The sequence below is a fragment of the Battus philenor genome, unplaced genomic scaffold, assembly GCF_028537555.1.
Source record: "Battus philenor isolate CCGP_79_NKW_IND1 unplaced genomic scaffold, ilBatPhil1.0.hap1 SCAF_25, whole genome shotgun sequence".
Taxonomy (NCBI): domain Eukaryota; kingdom Metazoa; phylum Arthropoda; class Insecta; order Lepidoptera; family Papilionidae; genus Battus; species Battus philenor.
In genome coordinates, this window is record NW_027181688.1 from 6,812,526 (window position 1) to 6,835,505 (window position 22,980).

A 22,980-nucleotide genomic window follows, 5' to 3' on the forward strand; every position below is an offset into this window, starting at 1 on the left:
AAATCAATATAACAATGCGGTATCGTTAACATTCATGTAAAATATTTTGTGAGAATTAAAAAAAATATGAACTCAAAGAATAACTGACTAAGCCATGAAAAGATTTAACACTGTGTTTTCACCGTCTTGATACAATAAACCTGATTAATCCAGTACCTTCATAGCTAGGCAATAGCAACCGATCACGCCGAGGTTCGTGCCTCTCAGTTCCACTAAGGCTCCTTTATGTCAGAATGCTAAGCTATTATTATCGATGAGACAGCCTAGGCTGCGATCCTCTCGTGGAGGTTCTTGAGGCTAGCTAGTTACTCCGTAGGGCTATCACCGAAGAGATCTAAGAGTTTGGCGGCCTACAAATCCGGTAAAATAGTAATTTATAGCGGCCCTAATCGAGGCTCCCCTGGAAGCCCTTGAGCATGGATATTTTAAAATATATCTCAGACTAGGCGCTCTATCACCTCAACCCCGCGTAATCTGCGAAAGCCATTTTAACAACAGTGACATTCCGGTCCAAAAAAAGGAAGTTAAATATTTACCACACTTTTCCAAACACGGTAATTCCTATATAATTGTGTAAAGCAAACCTGTGAAGTTCCAGGAGACTTTATACGAACAGGGTTCAGTAAACTCATTATTTTAAGCGCATGACTCCTGTTTAAGTAATTCCTAAATGTTTATCTTCAACAGTTTGTTCAACTCATAATACGACACGTTTCATGTTTTTTAAAGAAAATGTCGCTTGTACAAGTGTTATATTATTTTCTCGTTTCTTCATTTTTCTTTATCCATCTGACTGACATCTTTCATTTATTATGTTAAACATAATTACGTTAAATAATGTCAAACAAATATGTTAATATGGGCATACGTCCCTAATTATGTGATCTTCGCTGTCGTATCATATTAATTAAGGGATTTGAAACAACAAAAAATAAATAAGACTTGAGAAAAGAAACTATGTCGTTTCGTCTTTTTCCAAGAATAACATAATACACTTGCAAAAGACATGAAAAAATTTGAGCCATGATTACTTTTAAAAATATTTTCAGGAACTATATAGTAAGCACAAACTAAACACAAACACATTTAAAAATAAAAAGAGAGAAGCAATAGAAAAACAAATTAAATTAAATGTACGGAATGATTAGTCGTAGGTGTAAGTAACTTTAAAGTGGTTGGTAAATGTGCAGCTCATTTTTAAGCAAAAAGTTTTTAAAGTTTTTGAGCCAATAATAGATAGTAAACAAATAATTAATTTTAATCTATACTAACCATTATTGATTATATCTGAAATCAATTATTTTTTAATATGGTGTAACATATATTAATTGACCGCTAATTAGTCATCCATCCATTCACCCGTTTAAAACTTTTACATGTTTAACCAATCAACCAATATAAATGTAAAATTAAATAACTAGCGATGAACCCGATAGATGGCGCTAGTAGTTGGTGATTCTTTATTTTCTTAATATCGCGGAAAATCACGATCCGGAGAAGAATAAATTGTATTGCGAAGGAATTTGGAGGTGTAAAGTCAGTACAACGTGTTTAGTCGACTGTTAACTCACAATTAGTAATAGTGTAACCAGCCCGCATCGATCAGCTGTGGTTTAACTCGATGCTCGATATTTTAATAATATTAAAGCAGCTGCCTGGATTAGTTATTTTCATATGAATTACCCACCGTAGTTGTGTATTCGCTTTAGGAACGTCTATGCCTTGCAGTGGGCTTTATAATAACCTTAAAAAATTATAATGATAATAAAATAATATTGTCGACGCCATTGTCTTATGGTTTGTTCGTCGAACTACTGTCGGGTATATCGTACCAGCGCATTCTCGAGGCCCCCCCGCGTTCCGTATCTATGCAAATTGCATTATACCGAGCACTGCCCGACTGCATTATGCATGTCCCGGTACGTTAAAAAGCCGCTAATAAAATATTAACAACATCGCTTCATCTGTCATGTTTTATAAATTTCGTTCAAACAATTGTTCTATAGCTGAAACTTTTTTCTTACAAAAAAAGATATCCAAATGTGTGTTTTCAAAACATTATTCGTAACATGCCAATGCGTACATAAACATAAGAATAGATACGTACTTATATTAAGGTTTCCGCGAAATATAATTTCATTTAAAAATATCTGTTATTATAAAAAGAGTAATAAAAAATAATTAGTGTATACAGTAAATACACAAATATACATACAATAAATTCATACAATGAATTCTACTTAGTCATGCCAGTTATTTTTGTAAATAATAAATAACTTAATAATAATATGGTTAGATAGATAAGAAGTTAAGAAAAGGCCAAATAGCAATGTAGAGAGCTATGTTTGGAGTTTCGCAGCGAGATCGGATAAGTAGTGAGGAGACCCGCAAAAAAACTTAAGTCATAAACTTAATTCCAAGAATTGCTCATCTGAAGTGGCAATAGGTGGAACACATCGCTAGTGCAACTAATAGAAAAATAAAACCACGGTAAGGAAGGCACCTTCCCCTTCTCCCCGTGGATAGACCGACGACATTGTGAACGAACAGCGCAAGTCCATTCATCATGGCTGTCTATGATAGAGCTATTGAAAGAAGAATATAGTAAGATATATTAAACATCCTCCAATATGATAATGATAATCCTAATGATAAATCGCTAGTGGTACTTTATTTAAGTCGTCATAAGATTCTACTTTTCTTTCTTACATACATGCATAATAAAAAGTAACTATTAAAATAAACTTTCAAAAATCACTGTACAATCTATTTCGCAAATTATTCCCTAATCTATGCTTAATTTTCTGTAGTTAAATTTCGTAGAAGTTTCATAAGCAAAATTTGAGAAGACTTACGGACATCAAAACATCGAAGTACGCAAACGAATTGCCAATTACTTAGAAGCGGATATTATTTTTATCGCAACGAAATTAATACTCGTTCGGAGATTTCTCAAATAACCAACTTTAGCATTGCTGAAGTGAAACCATATAAATATTTCTCCAATGTCAAAATCTTATTAACTCTGAAGAAATACAAAGAAACCATAGGAAAGCTGATTGCTTCAAGTTTTACCTTACCGGTAAATGGAACGATTCAATAGGCCGTTCTTATCACAAAGGCACTACGAAACAATAGATATTACGCAGTTGGCGTTGTTGTTGTTTACTTTTAACACACACAATTATCGTATATTATGTGTATTTATCTTTTTATATAATTCAGTACAATTGGGAATTACATATTTAGGCGTTTACTATAACCTTAAATCAGAGATTATTTGTAAATATATTTGATTTAATAAAACAAAAATATTATTTGGGCGTGGCATTGACGCGCCATGTGACTCTTACCGAAAATGAACACCTTGTGTTACGCAAAAAACCACGTTTTTATCTCAAAAACAAACGACGATTTCTTTAATCATTTATATAATAGATTCAGGCGTTATTTTGCAGAAATCCATTCTAAGTAAGAAAAAGACCAATATATAGCTACGTCCGCTATGTATCAAAAGTGCGAAAACCACAAACTCGGTGTTTGGCACTAATCGGTATAACATTACTTCTGATGATGCCCCGTGGAGAGGTGAAACACGTGTCGAGTGATTTAAAAGTGGTTGTGGCTGGCGATCGGTGCACTTTATTACACAACTACTGCTACATAGCGGAAGTAGCTATATATTAGTCCTTTTCTTACCTTTAATCATCTGATGGATTAATGAATTAAGCCACTAATGCCACTGCAAGGCAAAGACCTCCCCCACGGATATCTTTGGGGGAAAAAACTATAACCGCCACACTTGACAGGCAAGTTTGCAATCGCAGTATGATGTTATGGTACATAGAGGACGCTGCTGCAAGTCATCTGGAAACTTGTTTTAAAGCACCGATAATCTCTTTTAATTAATTCACCAAGTGTTAATTGTATAAGATTGTATCCCGGAAATTGAACCCCCGACCTCTGATCGCAAGTCTCAATCCTCTGCCTCTCGGCTATCTTTGCTCGACCACCTCTCGTACTACATGTATCAAAAAAATAACTACATTCTGTGTTCATAAAGTATAGCGTTGCGAAAGAAAGGCTTATGTCCAACAGGAGAAGTCTTATATCTTACGGCTGAAATGTTGATGGTTATGATGAAGATATACATATATCTAGAGTTAAACCAAAGTTGAGAGACACAAATATATATATATATATATATATATATGTCTGTGTGTGAGTGTGTGTGTGTGTATGTTAAAGGAGTGCGCATTTGGTGTCAATTAATTTTAAGTACACCCTAACCAAAAACCAATGACTTCAGAAATTATAAATAAAGTAATGATAATATAGCAATAAAACGCGCATAAAATTCGGAATACTATATATTAAAACTGTCACTGCAGACTTTTTTGTGCCAGAAATCATTGGCCTGTCGCATTCCGAGAAAAAAGTAAATTAATGTAACATACTTACACAGTGATTGGAAAAAGGTGAAAGAACTTTAAAGAATTTGCAGACAAAAGTATAGCACTTTATCTTATTTACCTACAATTTTTACACCTACAATGAATCATCTTGTTTATTGACACAGAAAAGCTTTGCAAATATTTTTGATAACAAATCACGTGGTTTAAATATCCCAAGACATCATGGTGTATTTTATATATACTTACAACTCCAGTAAGGTCTGTAACGTCTAATATTTCTGTCGTTGTAAAATCCTAAGCCAAGTTCGCATAGCCTCAAAGAGCTTTATTCGCTTTGCAGGTAAAAGACGGCGTTTACGTCGGAAGCATTTTGACCCCGCTCGCTTCAGCAGGCTTTGTGAGAGAAACGCCGAAAGCATGCCGTGATACTTATAGCGAATACAGGTAATGTATGCGCTAGTATTATAATGATGGTGTTTAATTTTTTATTTTCTATTCAAATTTGCATCATCGTATCTATTCATCTATTATCCTTTACAATTTATTGAAAGATATCACTATCATCAGCTAGTAACTAATCGGTGTAACATAACTCCTGAAGATGCCCCGTGAAGGGGTGAAACACGTGTTGAGTGATTTGACGGTGGCAGTTGTGTAATTCGCATTGTTTGCCGCATACGCGTTTATCAGCGGGCTGGCGGGCGGTTCACTTTGTTGCACGACTACCACTGCATGTGCGGAAGTAGCTAAATATTGGTCCTTTTCTTACTTAGGATGGACTTCCGCAAGGTAACGCCTGATTCCATTAAATAGGAACTAAATAGTCGAGTTATTACATTTCTGACCCGACTTTACCTGCTGCTCAAGTCTCAATTGTTGATTCTACATTCCACAGGTTGGCCTAAGACCTCCTTGAAGGTGACGTAGCTCGAGGGATACCGAGGGAGCTTTGGCCTAGGCCGCTACATACTACTATTTCCTCGGAACGGTCGAGCACTCACATGATTTCAGCGGTGGAGTTATTACTGGTTACCTATCCAAGTGTAAATGAATCGTATTTCCTTTGATCATGCTATAACATGAAAACGATTTTACTGTTTTGAAGGTTTGTCGAAAAAATACTATTGGAAATAGTTAATACTAATAATAATAGCTACTTGTATTTACAATGTTGATATCACAAGAACAGTCATCTAGTGTTTGTGACATAAATTTTTATAATACATGTTCTAATACGGCCAATTGTATATCGTCTGGTTTCGTGTTATAAAAGCATAAACTTTATATTTTTAGATACTTGGAAATATAACTAACAATGTAATGTATCAAAAATCATTACAATAAACTTTTGTTTATGAAGTACCTTTTTTTAATTTAGCATGGTTCTAATTCATTATTCATACCTAAGACAGTACAAACGTCTATCGTGTCAACAAGTATTTTTATCATGTACGTCATCTTTTCAGAAGTAGATTGTCCACAGTTGGGCACTATTATCCCTTTTAGCAAAAGCACCGATTGAAATTAGTCTGCGTCCAGGGTATTTCAATGATTTTGACTAATGGGTGAACGTCCTACTCTACGCTGGTCGTTCCGGGGATTCCAATACAGAACCTTAAGGTACTGGCGGCCATATGTTTAGCACTAGTCTAGTGTAAGAAGCTTTAACCTGTTAAAATGAATACTAAACAGTCTTCTCAGTTTATCACACCATTGCGTATCACTTTATCACCTTTTTTACAACCCTCACATTTTTATGAGAATTAATGTAACAAGTAACATTTTACACTTGCCCAGTGTTTAATTAGGAACGTAACAAGTTTTATTAATTTGAAGCCGTCGGTGTTGAAAGAGATAAAATCGCGTAAACGACGTGCCTTCGTGCTTACGACACGAAAGTAGTGTGCGCGTGTGGCCATCCCTTAACAAATCGCATCGATAACGCGCGTCACTACGTAGTCAGCAAGACAACAGTTTGTGGATAAAATCGATTAGTGTCACGACCGTGAGAAGTATCGATTGCGTTCCGGTTTAATCGATCTCCGTTTGTTGGTCGAAGCACGATAGCAATTACGGCTATTACTTCAATTTACACCGCCAATGAGTCATAGAAGCGTTGTTTGTCGTAATTTTGCGTATTCAGCTAATCCTTTTGTTCTTTTAGATTATGATGGGATTTGAACTTTTGTTTTATTATCTTCTTGTCTATTTCCTTAGATAGGCTTATAGTTAAGCATAATAAATAATATAAAGCTTCGTAATGTTGTACAATTTAAATGTCTATGAGCATCTGACAGTTACTAGTAAGGTTTTAGCGTAACCGGTTTAAGTATAGGAAATATTTGTGTTAATTTTACCCCTAATTTTGATAGATTACTTTGATCTGTGTGGGTCATTTTAAATGCATCGTGTGATGGAAATACATGTAAAGGGTGATAGATTATAGTTACGAAAGCTGTGAGGCTTATTTTATCGTTTCAGCCCACTGACACCCATTCAAAGCAGCAAAGTTCCCTCGAAGAAGTTTATAAGGGGATATACCATAATCGCCACGCTTGGCAGTCGAGTTGGCGATCGCAGTGAGGTATTATGGTAGGTAGAGAACGCTGCTACGATCGCGACCTTCGATCACAAATCTCAATCCCCCACCGCTGAGCTACCAGTCTTCAAAGTAAAAGCTCATTTGTAATCAATGTACCGTACATACTATGCAAACATCAATAGTTTCAGAAATACTAAATAATGATACTATAGTAAGAAAAAGCGATTTCAAAATTCGTATTATAACATGTCAAAATATTTATTGTTTACTATATACCAATGCAGACTTTGTACTTCTGAAACTTTTAGTTAACAAATAGGATATACATTCACCTCTATACAGTTTTTTACTACCAATCAGCATTTATATGATAGTTCATATTGTGTATTTAATAGGATTTAGAACTATATCACATGTTTTGGACATCCGATGTACATAGACTTTAAGTTTATTGTCTTTAATGGAATTTTTGTAAAATATTTTTAAAAGTCAATCTTAACGAAACGTAAAACAAAACACGTAGATTAGTTATAGAGCGTGTAAAATAAATAAATACAGGAAATAAACGCCATCGTTGCGAAATACCTTGAACGGTGTTATTCCCGTGACGAGGAATTCAAATTCATTAGTTTGCGCACGAGATAGCTGTTAGGTTATCTGACAAAAAATTACGATTTCAAATTTTTAAATTAACATTATTGATATATTTTATTACTAAAAGTGAAAAGATCTAGACTTTCAAGGTTTCTTAGATGAGCCTACTGCTAGAAATAGGCCTCCTTTATAGTTGAGGACTGGTTTTGAAGCCTGCTTTCTGGATCTTCCCTCGCCCACATTGCGGGTGGACATCTTACTCTGCTAGTCCATGATCTCCGCTCAAGAACCTTAGGTTACGGCAATCGTCTACGGCGCTGTATAACGACCTGCCTTCTGCTACTCGACTATATCATATCTAATGGATTCAAGCGTTATTTTGCGGAAGTCCAGCCTAAGTAAGAAAAGGACCAATATATAGCAACTTCCGCCATGCAGCGGTAGTCGTGCAATAAAGTGCACCGCCCGCCAGCCCGCTGATTAATGCGCATGCGGCAAACAACGCGAAATACACAACTAACGCCGTTAAATCCCCCTCCCCTCCACGGGACATCCTCAGGAGTAATGTTACACCGATTAGTGCCAAACACAGACTCTGTGTTATTATGGCGGAAGTAGCTATTATTGGATCTTTTCTTACTTCGACTATACTCGTATTATTCCGTTGGGGTACATCGAATCTTCTTATTCTTAATAGACCTCCTCCAAAAATTGGTTTTCCGCTACCTGGACACGGCGACTTCCGGCGATCTTAACTACGTCGACAGTCCTCCTAATGAGGGGCCTACCCACGCCTCATCTACTGGCTCGAGCTTCCCACTTGAAAACCTTTCGGTCACAACAGCCTTTGGCTGCACGAGCGATATGCCCCGGGCACTGCTACTTCAGGAGAATAATTCTCCGAGTGAAGTCCATACCTTTGGTTCTTCTGCGGACCTCCTCATTTTTGATTAGATCTGGCAACTAAACCCCGAGCAATTCCATGCTTTCTTCAACTTTTGTGTTCATTTATACGTTATTAATTCAACTATTACATTAATTCGACACTAATAAAGGGCGACATTCAAATTATCAATAAATTATGTTCTTCGTAGTGAGATATTCAGAAGAATTTCTTTCTTATCTTACTTATTTGTATTAAAAACCAATTAACCTTACCAATTATTCGCGTTCCTTTAAACTAACGTCGTAATGAAAGGTCCACCGAGTCAAATTTGTATAAAAAAGATACCACAGTGTCAAACGATAATTTTAGTGCTCCGTTGCATTCACAATGAGTTATTAGTTCTACTTCATTTCCCCACTGCTTAACTCGATTTGCTTTAAAAGCTTCGCTAATTATTCAACTGCCACCTTTGTTACACCTCTGTGTGAAGAGTTTAAACGAAATTAGATTTTACTCCGTATATTTTGGAGTTTAAATTTGATTAGATGTGTATAAAAATAAATTTGCCGGCTCTCTTATAGGGTCGAATTGAACACGATTAATAATTTTTAATCTATCTGTAATTGAAAATTACTTTAATAATTTATTGCTAGGCTCTCGTAGAGAACGGCTCTACTGATTCGGATATTTCTTCAGGTTTGGTCATTTGTTCATTAAGTCACATATTTATATGAGAATGAAAACTGTAAGTTAAAAAGCAACATTTGACGTCAATCAAAACCAAAGAAATCGTGTTAGAATGTAATAAAAATACGTCGTGTACCATAGTGTTATAATTAAAATTTAATCACTTTATTAATTGAAGTAAGAAATAAAAAACTTGTTTTGAATTAAATAATAAAAAATAAATTGATCATTATGAAACACGGTTTTTATATTACACTGTAACAAGTCTGTACCTTTTGATAGAACGAAATCTTTCGAGTCAGTAAGTAATTTTTAATTAAACTCGTGGTAGGTCACCTTTCATTGTTTTGTCACCATAAGGCCTGTGCAAAGCATGAATTTTCCACTGTTTACTGTTTTCTAGAGTACATAACTAAGGAAACGTATCACCATTGTCTCTATTACTAGTTCAGCTACATAGGTAGCAATACTACATTAATATATATAATACTACATTAATAAATATAATATATTAAAAAACAAAGGCGCAGGATTAGATTAAGATGCAAGTTTTTCAGTTAATCAGCTTATAATTTTACTGTCGATACATTCGTTCGTTCATTATTAAAACTCATTTCATGATAAATGAATAATCAATTTTGTTTTTAGTTTTGGGTGTTTGGGAGCAGGGTGTAAGTATATCTCGAGTGGCCAAAACTTCGTTTTATGTGTGAAATGATAGATACAATTAATAAGAATAAACTTGTAACGCCGAAATTTTATTTTTAAAAAGTCAACAAATACCTCATAGTGTACGCATAAAAGTTGAGTTCTAAGTTATCTCGTACCTACCTTTTCTTAAAACTAAGAAGAAGTTTTAGTTGAAGAAAAAAAAAGAAGTTGAAGAAGTATATTATAAAATAATTCTTATTTTCGTATTGCAGTTTTTGAGTCATCGAAATATATAAAATTTGGTCGTTGATTCGTTTACTTACTTGATGTTTTTATGTACACATCCAAAATTCTTTAACTTCATTTAAAAAGGGCAATAGTTAAGTTTCTGGCCGACTCTTCTCAGCAAATCAGCATTCCGAGCCGGTGGTAGCTAATCAATTATAATGATAGAATAATCGACTATTCAAAAGTGCAAGTATATGCCTACTTGAATAATAATATTAAATAAATAGTTTCATATACCTGGCGCAAGGCCACGGAAACGAGACCACGACTTGAGCTGTCACTAATTTAAGATTAAAACATGAATAATTCATACCAAAACAAAAAGCACATTTTTTTTTGTTAATAATGATGGAGTAATCAAGCGTAAAGCCATCGAAAGAGGACTCATCATCGTGTCACAATTTCGACAGTGATATGTCCACTGCAGGACATAGGCCTCCCACAGTCTTGCGGCGACCTTACAAGGTCATCTGTCAACCTTTTACGTGGACGTACTACTACTACGTTTGTCTGCCTGTCTCTAAAACCTAAAGGCCTCTGCGACCATTTGTTATATACTATATGCCGTTATTCAATACGCATTTAATATTCCAAAATTCGTGTTTGCTTGCTAATGTAGAGATATTTTGATTACTAAATTTGTCTTAATATGGACAAAAGTCTAAAATAATGAACAAAACAGAGCATATCGCTTATGATAAAATACCATGTTCGTTTCCTTACTTTATAACATAAAAGAATGTTACCAAAGTACGCAATGAAAAGCAAATAAATCAGGATCTCTCGAATACCCTCGAACCAGGTTTAAAAGAAACGTTCGATATAAATGAGTCAAAGAACCAAACGACGAAGGACTGCGCCATAAAAATCCGCCGTTGCAGCCTTTGTGGCTTAAAGTAATTTGAAACTAAATTTGCGAGCGTCTCGAGTGCGCATTAATCTCACATTATCGGAGCTGAAAATTTCTTACGGCGGCGTTGTGACGTGAATTTCAAATTAAACTTCTTAGCGGTAGTTTGGTAGTATAAACATAAAATATACATTTGCAACCTTATTTTTTTAAACTGAAACAAACTTGAATTATATAGTTAAATGATGTTCATCGCCTATCAAATGATTGTCATATCATAGAATATACCTAGTGATTTGTTATAAGTGTAAAAACTTTACAGGGAAGAACCTATAACTCATTTTCTATTTAGTAATGTTCAAAAATTATCGTAATGATAATAGACTACGAAAAATCGTTCTAGCATAATTGGAATTTCTACACGCTGTAGACTTTGCACTATCAGAAGTTATTTTTTCGTTGCATTCAATTGAAAAAAAAAACCAATGTGACATACTTTAAAGTAGGCACTTTATACAGGCTGATTATATATAGGTGAAAAAGCTGTAAAGCTTTTTGGTGACAAAGGAACTGTACAGTAACGGTAAGGTACGGCACGTATCGAATCAAGACATCGTAACACAGGTGTCTTTGACGTCAAAATGAACTACGGTTATCCAACTCGAATGCCATTAGAAAAAGAAGTCTAATTTTAATTAAGTTATTGTGAAATTCTGAATTAGGAAACTAGCTACTTGTCCTTCTGTTTCAATACTATGACTGTTTGTTAGAAATCACCTAAAGTGATAAGATCTCCTTTTGTACTTTTTCGTGTTAAATTATTTTCTTGCTCAAATTACGTATGAAAATGATCAATAAATGGAAAATAAAATAAATGTATGAATCATAAATCGCCAAAATTAGTTTTACAAAATCTTTTAAGAAATCCTTGCAGCATCGAGGAATGTCTTTGTAAAATAACTGAATTTTATATTAATTCTAAATTCGGCTCTTAAGTGTCCTGTAATCTTCATCTATATTTGAACCATTATCTTCAATAGATACAATAAACGAAAAATAAAAACAAAAAAAATATTACACATTTTCAGAACAAATAATAATAGTACATTCACAAATGATTAGCAACGTTCAAACAATAAAAATGTGAATATTAAACAAAACTCTACCGTAATAGAGTCTAATGCAAACTTCGTGTAGATGGGAATCGTGACAACAATTTATTCGAATATCTGTGTGTGTGCTTTTTTAATTCGAAGAAATTGAAAATCCACTGCCGTCGAGTTAACGGGAATTGATGAAATAAATACACAAAAACATTGACACTTGTCGGCGCGTATACCGACGACCGGTTTTGTGCGCGGATACATTAGCAAGCGGAAGCGGAAGCGGTTCAGAGCGCTCAGCGATTTTGCTCTACTTTAATCATATATCAAAGGAATTTTGTCTTAATTTATCAACTATTTTATTTAAATAACTGCGCCAAATTGATTTATTAAACAAAACTCTAGTCAACGCTCGATGTAAATTAATTTTTCACTTGTTTGTTTAATAAAGTAAAACATCAACGTATGCGTAATGTTTAAGTTATGTTTTGTTTATTTACTTATTTAAAATTAAATAGTGTTATGATCATCATCATTTCAGCGATATGACGTCCACGGACATAGGTGGTCTTTTAAATCACATCATCGTTTCAACCCATACAGACCCACCGCAAGGCATAGGCCTTTCCCAAAGATATCTATGGGGGGGGGGGGGATAAACAACAATCGCTACGTTTGACAGGCGGGTTTGTGATCGCAGTGTGGTATTATTGTAAGCTACTGCCCATTTCCAGAGGAAATCACATACTACTTTGTAATTTGTGACATTTGTTACGATATGAAATTGTTAAAAATGTAATACATTGTATATGAAAGTATGGCACCTGGCTTTGACTTTGTTTGATTGACATTTGGTGAAAGTGTGATCTTTAACGCAATTTTCAAACCGTCGGAGCACTGTGCGATAAAGACAGCGGTCTACAAAACCGAACCCAAGTTGTCCAATGTCTTGCTTTCCTTTCTGATGTGTCAAATAAAACGTACTATAAAATTTTAAATAAAAATTCAACTTTTCATTGTAATCGACCGAATTTTCAAATACATAGAGACTTTAAAAAATATTGCTTAAAATGCTCATTTAATATTTTGATTATTCGCATCCGCTTATCACTAAATGACGTGGCCAACGTAGTTCGCTTGTACAGGAATTGTCAATTAAGCGCTGTTAAAATTTTATGAAATGGCTTTTTATGCATATCAGCATGTCTCTGATAAAATAATTGACAGCACTCCGAGACTTTATTCATAATAAAAAAATTCCCATGTCGTTCGGCTGCCTACACACACTGCCTTTGTAATAAATATCTTTTCAATTCTTATGCAATATTTACTCTGTCGAGTAAAATTTTAATATTTAGTTTTTTTTTTATTGAAATGCGACTATAAATTGAGGTGGTACAAAATCTGCACGAACATACAGTAAACCATAATTAAATTTAATACTATCCTAATTTTGAAAACGCTATTTCGTACTATATTATCATTACGTTATTCATTATTTCTCAAACCGTTTTTGGATAGGTTATTCCATACATTACATGACAGCAAGTCATTTATACAATCTCCCTGTTAAAACCTTTATACCTATAACAAACTACTCGTTATATCCAGTTAAATGATAATGAGTAAGAAAAGGACCAATATTTAGCTACTTCCGCACATGCATTAGTAATCGTGCAACACAGTGCACCGCCCGCCAGCCCGCTGATAAATGCGTCCAAGCATGCAATCCAAACACAGAGTTGCACTAATCAGTGTAACATAACTCCTGAAGATGCCCCGTGGAGGGGTGAAACACGTGTTGAGTGATTTGGCGATGGCAGTTGTGTGATTCGCATTGTTTGCCGCATACGCATTTATCAGCGGGCTGGCGGGCGGTGCACTTTGTTGCACGACTACTACTGCATGTGCGGAAGTGGCTAAATATTGGTCCTTTTCTTGCTTAAGATGGACTTCCGCAAGGTAACGCCTGGTTCCATTAAATGATAATCATTTTATAAGCGGTGACCATCATCTACCTTTTTTTTAAATTATCATCAAATTATTTATTACTTCTGAAACCATTTGAAAATTCTGCAGGTTCGAATGGACAGGACGCACAGGACGCTTATCCTAAAATATCTTTTAAGATAGCGAAGCTTGAAGGCCACCTGGGAAGCCTCGGTACAAGCCGTCACCTGCTACAGTTTTGCCGTCTGCGTTGTACATAAATATATTATTAATTTTCGTTTTTCATTCTAAAGAAATAATAAAAAGGATTATATTTAAACTTGAATTTAGTCTCCTTCGTTTACATTATATGCATTTACAAATAAAACATGTTTATTTGAAGACAAGCTTTTACTGCATATGCGGGACTTAGTTTTTATTACTTAAAATTATTACGAACAAGTCAAACAGGACGTTCAACTTTCTGGCATGCGATACACCGTTCTCATAATAATGCGACGACACAAGTGATTACGTGAAATAAATTTATGTACAATAATCTCCATTTATTAACTTTTTAATATTAATTATTTTAAATATCTTTATTGCTTTTGATTTTTTGCGGAAAAAAAAGATAAGTTAACTTTTTTTTCTTTATTCCTTTCTGGAGAGGGACGCTGTTAGCAAAGTTAAGCTGTCCACAGCAGTTAGTATAATATAATATTAACTTAATATTAACTGAGTATAAAATAAAATTTTCAGTTTTAAATAGAAAAATAATTTGGAGATATAAACGTTATCATCATTTCAGCGTTAAAACGTCCACTTCTGAAAATTAGCCAATCCCATAGATTTCAAAAAGCACAGATTGGAAACAGTCTTAATCTAACGTCTTTACCTGAGCTAAATAAGATCTATTTACTGTATAGATCATGGTTGCACAGACTTATTAAGACTAGGGTCCACTGGGGCAAATCATGAACTGATGGCGGGCCGGCCGTCAGAAGTATAGGTAATTAAAGACAATAAAGAATTGATAAAATTAGAATTCAATATTTTTCGGATATACGAGAGTATTATTTTTGCTGTCGGCGGGCCACCAGTATTCAACCGGCGGGCCGCGGTCTGTGCATCTATGGCATAGATGGACTTCCTATAATGCGCTTGCCTGTCCACGATGTCCACACAGCAATCCAAGTCACAGCTATCTGTATTGCGGCCTGCCTATTGCGACTATAACTTGTCAAACATAGGTATATACAGTAGTATTATAACATTAATATTTTTTTAAGGAATAAATCATTAAATTGCCTTCAGAATATGCCGACCTGGACCTAGGCTTATTTCGCCTGTGCCTAAATCCGGCCCTGGATACATATATAATAAATTTCTTTACCGTGCTAGTTAATACTATGTTAATAAATGATAGGATTATCAGTTCAGAAATATCAGCTTAATTTTTAACGTAATAAGGGTAATTTTACAATAATTCCCACATTACATACAGTAGACAGCGAAGATGAACGTCAGGTTGTGATAAACATGTAGTATACATAAAGTAATCAGATGGTTTACTTAAGTATTAGTTATTCCAACTTTATAATGATAAAATGCAGGCCCGTTTAAACCAATCATTTTAGAAATCTATAAGCGAAGTATATAACCGACATTGAGCGTACTATGGATGAAATAATAATGATGAATCCAATTAAAAATATTCTTCTTTTCTTTATCCTTAAATGTTTGACAATAACGATTTCAAAACTTTAATTTCAATCTAAATTAATCGGATTTAAATATCAACATTTGAGTGTTAACATAAAGAAAATCGATCACTTATTTATATATTTTTTGTCGACACATCGATTTTTTTAATGAATTAATCGAAATTATTCCTTTACAATTGTTAACAATATACATTTAGGAGTTAAGTTACATGTCATATAAAAAAAATTATATACAGCTAACTGCAAGGTAAAGGCCTCGCTAAAAAGTTGCCAAGTTGACAAGTATTGTGCTGTTCTCATTACCTTTCCGGGAACTTAATTTTGACGTCTGTCTATGTAGTGGAGGCCTATTCACACCGCATCTACCGGCTTGTGGTTGCCACTCTAGAACCTTTTAGCCCCAACAGCCAACGTCGACACTTACGGTAGGCCTTATATGAAGTATATATTACAATAATGTATTCAGTAATATACAATTAAAATTAAATTATTATATCTAAAACGCAGCAACACTTACAACCGCGAAACTGAAGGCGATAGTATTTTAATTCCGTGCAGAGCTCTTTTTATTCAAGTCCATAGACATGTTTAAAAATGAATATGCAAACTTATTGCGGTACAAGCGTGCGGAGAATAATTTAAATCTACCTACATTACTGCGACTGGTTTTCTATCGCAGCACAATGCAGGAATGCTTAATCTTAAAATGTGGGTCACATTGTTGAATGAATTCAAAGAATGAAGCCGTGAGATGCCTTGATTCATGGAACGGTTGAACAATAGTATGAGACACTAAGACACTTCTATGTAATAATATATTTTTAATATTTGTCCATTTCTGAAATGTACATTTTCAAGAATAACTTTTCGCGTATTTATATGAATATACTTTCAAGAATGTAACGCATATTAAAAATATGGTACGTGTTTATTAACGCTACTGTAGCTGAAGGCGTTTTAACTTTTTTTTTATTTAATCGAGACCAACTCCGTGTACCAAAAATATATGAAACTCCAAAATTAATAAAATGGAATTCTGCTCTGAACCAGTTCTTGAAACATTCAAAAAACAATCAAATGAAAGATTTATGTCATAGGATTTGGAACATTAACAAATTTTTTGGGTAAAAAATTTACTTCCTGGAAAAATAAAATTTATTCCACATTAGCGCAACTTCAGCTGCGTTGCTGATAACATATGTTAATGAGATTCTCACATTACTGATACGAAACCCATATCATGGATAAAATGGAACATGTATTGATGATGCGTATCCAGAGTAACTGTTTTCTTATTAGCAGCGTTTAGCCTAGACCTTTAGACCTTATGTAAGTCTTGAGTACTCACTCGGGATATTGGTCAGTTAAATATTACTTTCAATACCGGATTGGGAGCCAACTGAGTTCTCAAGTTCGCTCGGGCAGGCGCCACATGGAGATACCTGAAGAAGGATCTCTCGATATTAAATTGTTAAATAATATTTTATTACAAACTCTTATTTTCTCAAGTATTTACAAAGGTTTTAAGAGCCTGAGATGTGTATGTACATTTAGTAAAAAAGGGGCCAATATTTAGCCACTTCCGCACATGCAGCGGTAGTCGTGCAACAAAGTGCACTGCCCGCCAGCCCGCTGATAAATGCGGCAAACAATGCGAATTACACAACTACCAGCGTTAAATCACTCAACACGTGTTACACCCCACGGGGCATCTTCAGAAGTTGGTTACACCGATTAGTGCCAAACACAGAGTCATTTAGTGTTCGACATGTATGTTTAAGATTCTCAGGGGGTTACCGCGAGCTGGTAGATGAGGCGAGGCCCCCACTAGGTATACCGACGATCGAAAGACTACTGGATTTGGAACCGCAAGAACGGTCATCGTAGCTTATAAAAATTATATTTTCAGTTCTGTGTGCTCTTTATGGACATACTATACATACACGTATTTAAAAATAATGTTAAACATTATTATTAAATTACGTCAGGTCTTCAATCATTATGATAATGCTTGCATAATTTCCGATATTTCATACTAGCTAAAGCAAGCATTCGATCCCGACACGACATACAAAGGTAACATTGTTCAAGTATCAAGTTAGGGTAATTTGATAAAGTCCCCTGACCGCTTTCAGTCATCGTGGCATTTTGCAGTGGTCGCAGGGGAGTAAGTTGCTCGTGATATGTTAGTTGCTAGCTCCCTCTGCGTCGTGATTAATACTCAATGTTTTGTGAACTCACCAGCCACAATGCGTGCCTGGAATTTGTATCGATTTTTCTATAAACAATAGTGACGGTATCACAGCGATATGTTACGTCTAAATTCATATACGCCTACATCCATAATACGTTTCATTTTTTATTACAAACAATTACGAAGTCTGAGGTTAAAAGACACCTAATTAAAATAATAATAATAGTTTGAATCGCCTAATATGTTACTAATCGCAAAACATGAGGACGGGTATGTACCCGTTGCAATGCAAGCAATGTTGCTTGAAAAAAAATTAATTATGTATATATATGTGTGTATGATACGTGTAGCCACGATGAAGGTTCTTATACAGATTAAAAAGGAAAAAAATGCAAAGAAAAATATTAAATGAGCTCTTCTCTTTTCTTATACAAACCACAGAGTAATTTAAACCCCCATTCTTGGCAGTAATAAATAATTAAATAACTTGATATTACTTTACGAAATATCCTACATTATAAGTAAGTATTTACCTTTACCAATAGCTTCTTAGGTATTAGACAGGAGATAACGCTCAAGATAATTTAAAAAGTAAGTAAACCCTGAAACTTAAAACGATTTACATTTGTTATCATCATGATTTCAGTCGTAGGATCTACACTGGCTTCCCCCATAAGTTTTGAAAAGAATTTTAACTTCTGCTGATGTTATTAAAAGGGTCGTTTTTTCACATTGTGGATGAAAGCTTGCCGGAAGGCTTCAGAACCTTAAGGTTATAACGGCCAGCTGTTTAACACGCTATTTGGCCTCCCCACTATCGTTTCGACTTGCCTCATTCTCATCATTCCTAATTCGATTTAATTGAGATATTCCGAATATTTCCGTCTCCACATAGATCGTAGATTGATCCGGCATGTAGTAAATTATTATAAAAAAAACTGTTTCTCTATTTCAAATAAGGCTTTATAACCAAAAAGGAAAAGACCTAGTATTAAAACATCCGCTCATAGTCAACCGCCAAATATTTTTATTGCACCGGAAACGGTCGCAGCGCGAGTCACGCGTTCGGAAATTTAAATTAAAGCGAGTCCAGTGTTTTAATTGTCCTCTGTATTAATCATAATGCGCTGACTGTTTGTCTGTGCATTTCATGTGAAATTAATGGAATAATTGTGGTCGTACGGATTACTCGGTTTTCATTTTAATTCATAACGAGCTTTATAAATCCGATTTAAAAATGAAACCGGAAAATGTCTGGTTTTGTCGTTCGCTCCCGCCAGTTTAGTGTGAAGGCCTTATTTCTTTTTGTTGCTTATAGTTTATACGATAAAAGACCGGTTCGAAGCATATTAAATGTTTTTTTTTTATTGTAAATGCAAATATTACTAATAAATTTGACGTATTTATTACCATAAACCTTTGTAAAAGTATTGCTGATATTTTTTTTCTTACATGAATATATGAGATACTACAAGATCGAATCGGCTATGTGGATATCTTTAGACGAACGGAATCAACCGCAAACCGCTGTAGATTAGCTAGTTGAAATGGCAGTAGACAAGCTATGTAACGCACAGAACATATGGCAGTTATTACTTTATGTTTCTGAAGAGGAGACTACAAACCTGAAAGCGCAAAGAAGAGCGTCCATCTATAACCCACTTGAAATTCTTTGAGAGAGACCTACGTTCAGCAGTGGACATCTAACGGCTAAAATAATGATGATAATGACACGAAATTATATAAAAAAGCCGTAAAGATTTTGCTCTAGAAATGAAAATTTTCAAAATTTTCTAACGCTACACTCCTTAATTTGTTACAGTTTAAATATAGAATATAGAAAAACAATTCATTTATATCATATTCGTTATTATACACGCTAGAATACATATAATAGTTTTCTTTTTTCAAAATAATAAATAAAAAACGTACTATAGGCGGTCCCTATCAAACGAGCCAATCTCTTACAGACAACCATAGTAAGAGGTGGAAAGGAAACAGTAGAAATATAAATAATCGGTTTTTAACGTGTACAAAACACACTTATACTAACATACATACATAAAAATAAAATATAATACACATTATTAATATAATAAAAACATCAAACTGACTTGCATAGGTTAAATAAATAAATTAAATAGGTTGCGTAGATAATAGCCCTGAAACTCCAGACTTTAGCATCAAAACTCTGATATATAAGTAAAAGTTTACAGGCCAACTTATTGACGTACTAAAATAATTGAAGTCAATGTTGGTTTATATTAGGATGGATTGGATTTTAATACAATACAATATTACTTTTTTTTAATTTTGACACTGCGAATCAACTTTAAAGACCACGATGACCGGTCTTGCACTGCTCGTATGCAGCGATTTTACTCGACCCGGACTGCTTTCTATTCACTTGCTACGGGGCCTACATACTGCAAATAAGTACATATAAATTGTCAATATATTTTTAGATGCCGATTTCATACTTTTAAGGTCATGTAAAATTAAAAATATTTTTTAATAAATTCACATTGTGTATTCGAATGCATATTGTTTTTTAAATGGATTACATTTATTCATATACGAATAAACACCAAAATCGTTTTGAAAACACAGGGGTATTCTTAGCAGCGGAATTATATTTAAGTCATAAGATATATAAACAAAGAAACTAAAGACCTGCTTTAGCGACGAGACGCGTAGAATCTTGAAGCGCCCTCGTGAACAGTGGTGTGGTAACAAAGTTAATAACACGTTGCATTTAAGCTTTACCTATTATCCCCTGAATTGTAGGATGCTTGAGTTTACGCTTTGTGAAACGTTCTAAGGACGAGACCACTTCGCCTCTCTAAAACTGTTGAACATTCGCGGCGTTCGTGCATGGCGTATGGCGTAATATAGCCGGTAATTCGTACCATGCACTTTCGACATTAAGCTCTTTCAAATTTTTGCTGCAATACTGTGTATAGGATTTCACATTTGTCTGGCTCTCTGATAAGTATATTCTGTTTAAATTTAATTCACCTGCTTTAAAATTTCTTCTGGAACTTTGACTCAGGCTATCACCTTAAATACGTATCATCATCACTTCAATAGTAAGATATCCACTGCTGCATATATGACTCCTCCATAGATAAGCCCTATTGGCCGGTTTCATAGAGTCTTCCAACGACTTTCTGTCCAACTTTTGGGTCACTTAATGCTGCGCTTGCCGATCCGTGGTCTTCAATCCACAGTCATAAAGCCTCAGCAATTATCTATTCTAAAGTTTAGCTTGCCTACTGCCACAAGATCCGATGACTATTTTTCAAGGTTCCGCCAAGAACTATGGCATGAGCCGCTACATTAAACAGTTACAGCCTTCCTCGTCCATCTGGTCAGGTTAGTATGGATTTTTACTGCTTGGAGGAAGGAGAGGAGGCTGCCCGACTTGCCACCGCGGCTGCCGATCTGGTGATTTACACCGACGGCAGTCTCATTGAAAACTAGGTGGGTGCGGTGGTATGCGTTAGGCGGTACGCCGCAAAACTGTACAGCATAAAACTCATGTTGGGCAGCTTCTCCACTATATAAGAATAGAAATCCACAATAACAATGCACATAAAAGCAATTAAAACCGTCAAGCCCCTTAGTAAGGAAGGTTCCATGATGACTGGGTATAAGGCTCCATGGCAACAAATCTTTGCAAGCTTCAGCAAAGCGGAATAATAACGTATCCAGTGAAAAACCTGGCGAGATCCCCTTTGAAGGGTTCAGGTCAAACACCATCAGTTTTAGTGAAGCTAAAAATATGAACAGGAACACAGAATTTGTCAATCATATAAAATACAGACAATTCAGACGGTAAAATTGTTTTGTGTGAGAATAGATACGATTGGGGGTTGTTGGAAGTAAATTGATCGCTTTCAGTTGAAGGGTGCTGACCTCTATCGTTAAAACTACGGCAACTGATATGCCTTGACTGACACGCGGGGTAATTATCTGACGGCTCATTATTCCAGCGAAATTGAGTTGCATCGCCTGTTAATGTTTTTTTTAACGCCGTGTAATAGTTACTATTTCACGTATTTCTGTTCGAGATTCTATTCAAAAAAGAGACATTATAGTATGATATATAAACTGTCCGTTTCAGTCTACGATGCATTGAACACTGAAATAAAAAGGGTTTAGGTTACTAGCCTAATAATTATACATGTTACAATACCTTTGTATTCAAAAATATTAACAAAAATGCTGTATTTTTTTTAAGTATTTTTTTAAATGATCTCCCGCTGTTGGGGACTTCTCGTTCCCCTTTCTCGTGTGGGACAGGGACTTTTTATTTCTAGTAATTTATTCATATTTTTTATTATTATCATTCTTCTCTTTCATGTATCATCTTATCTGTCGTACTGTTTCTTTCATTCTTCAATTTTCCCAGTCTTTCTCTTTCATTCCATTAGCCATACATCCATCCTCAACCACTACATTCTAGGTTTCCTTACTATTTTATTTTGCAACATTATATTTATTGTTCAAATATTTAACACGTATTTTCTTTATAATTATCATCTTATACTGTTTATTGCACAATTTTGGTACTACTACCAAAATGCTGTAAGGCACCATATAAGATCTAATTTCCATCAGTTTGAAGTATAAATGCCTCTTATTTGTAAAGAACAGAGGAAAGAAACTCAGCGTTATGAAATATTCTATCAAAATATTTAATTAACCTTGAAATAGTTTATAGGCGCACACATGGTATTGTCTTATATGAAGTCATTTCTTCGTCGTCGTCGGTAGCCTATATAATATCACAAGACAAAGGCCTCCTCCTTTATTGGGAATATACAATAATCTCCACCCTTGGCAGGTGATTTAGCGATCGTAGTGTAGTATTATGATACCCATGCTGTGTCCAACCTGGAAATTTGCTTGTGAGCAGTGGCAATTCTATATAAATAACGCATAAAGTGTGAATTATGTAAGATCGTGTCCCAGGAATCGAACCCACAGACCACGATAGCAAGCCTTAGAACTATACCGTTAGGCTATCACTGCTCATTTATAATGTATTAATCCTTAGCACACAATTGTTCTTTTATAGTTTTTTGTCTTTTTTTAATTTGACTAAGGGA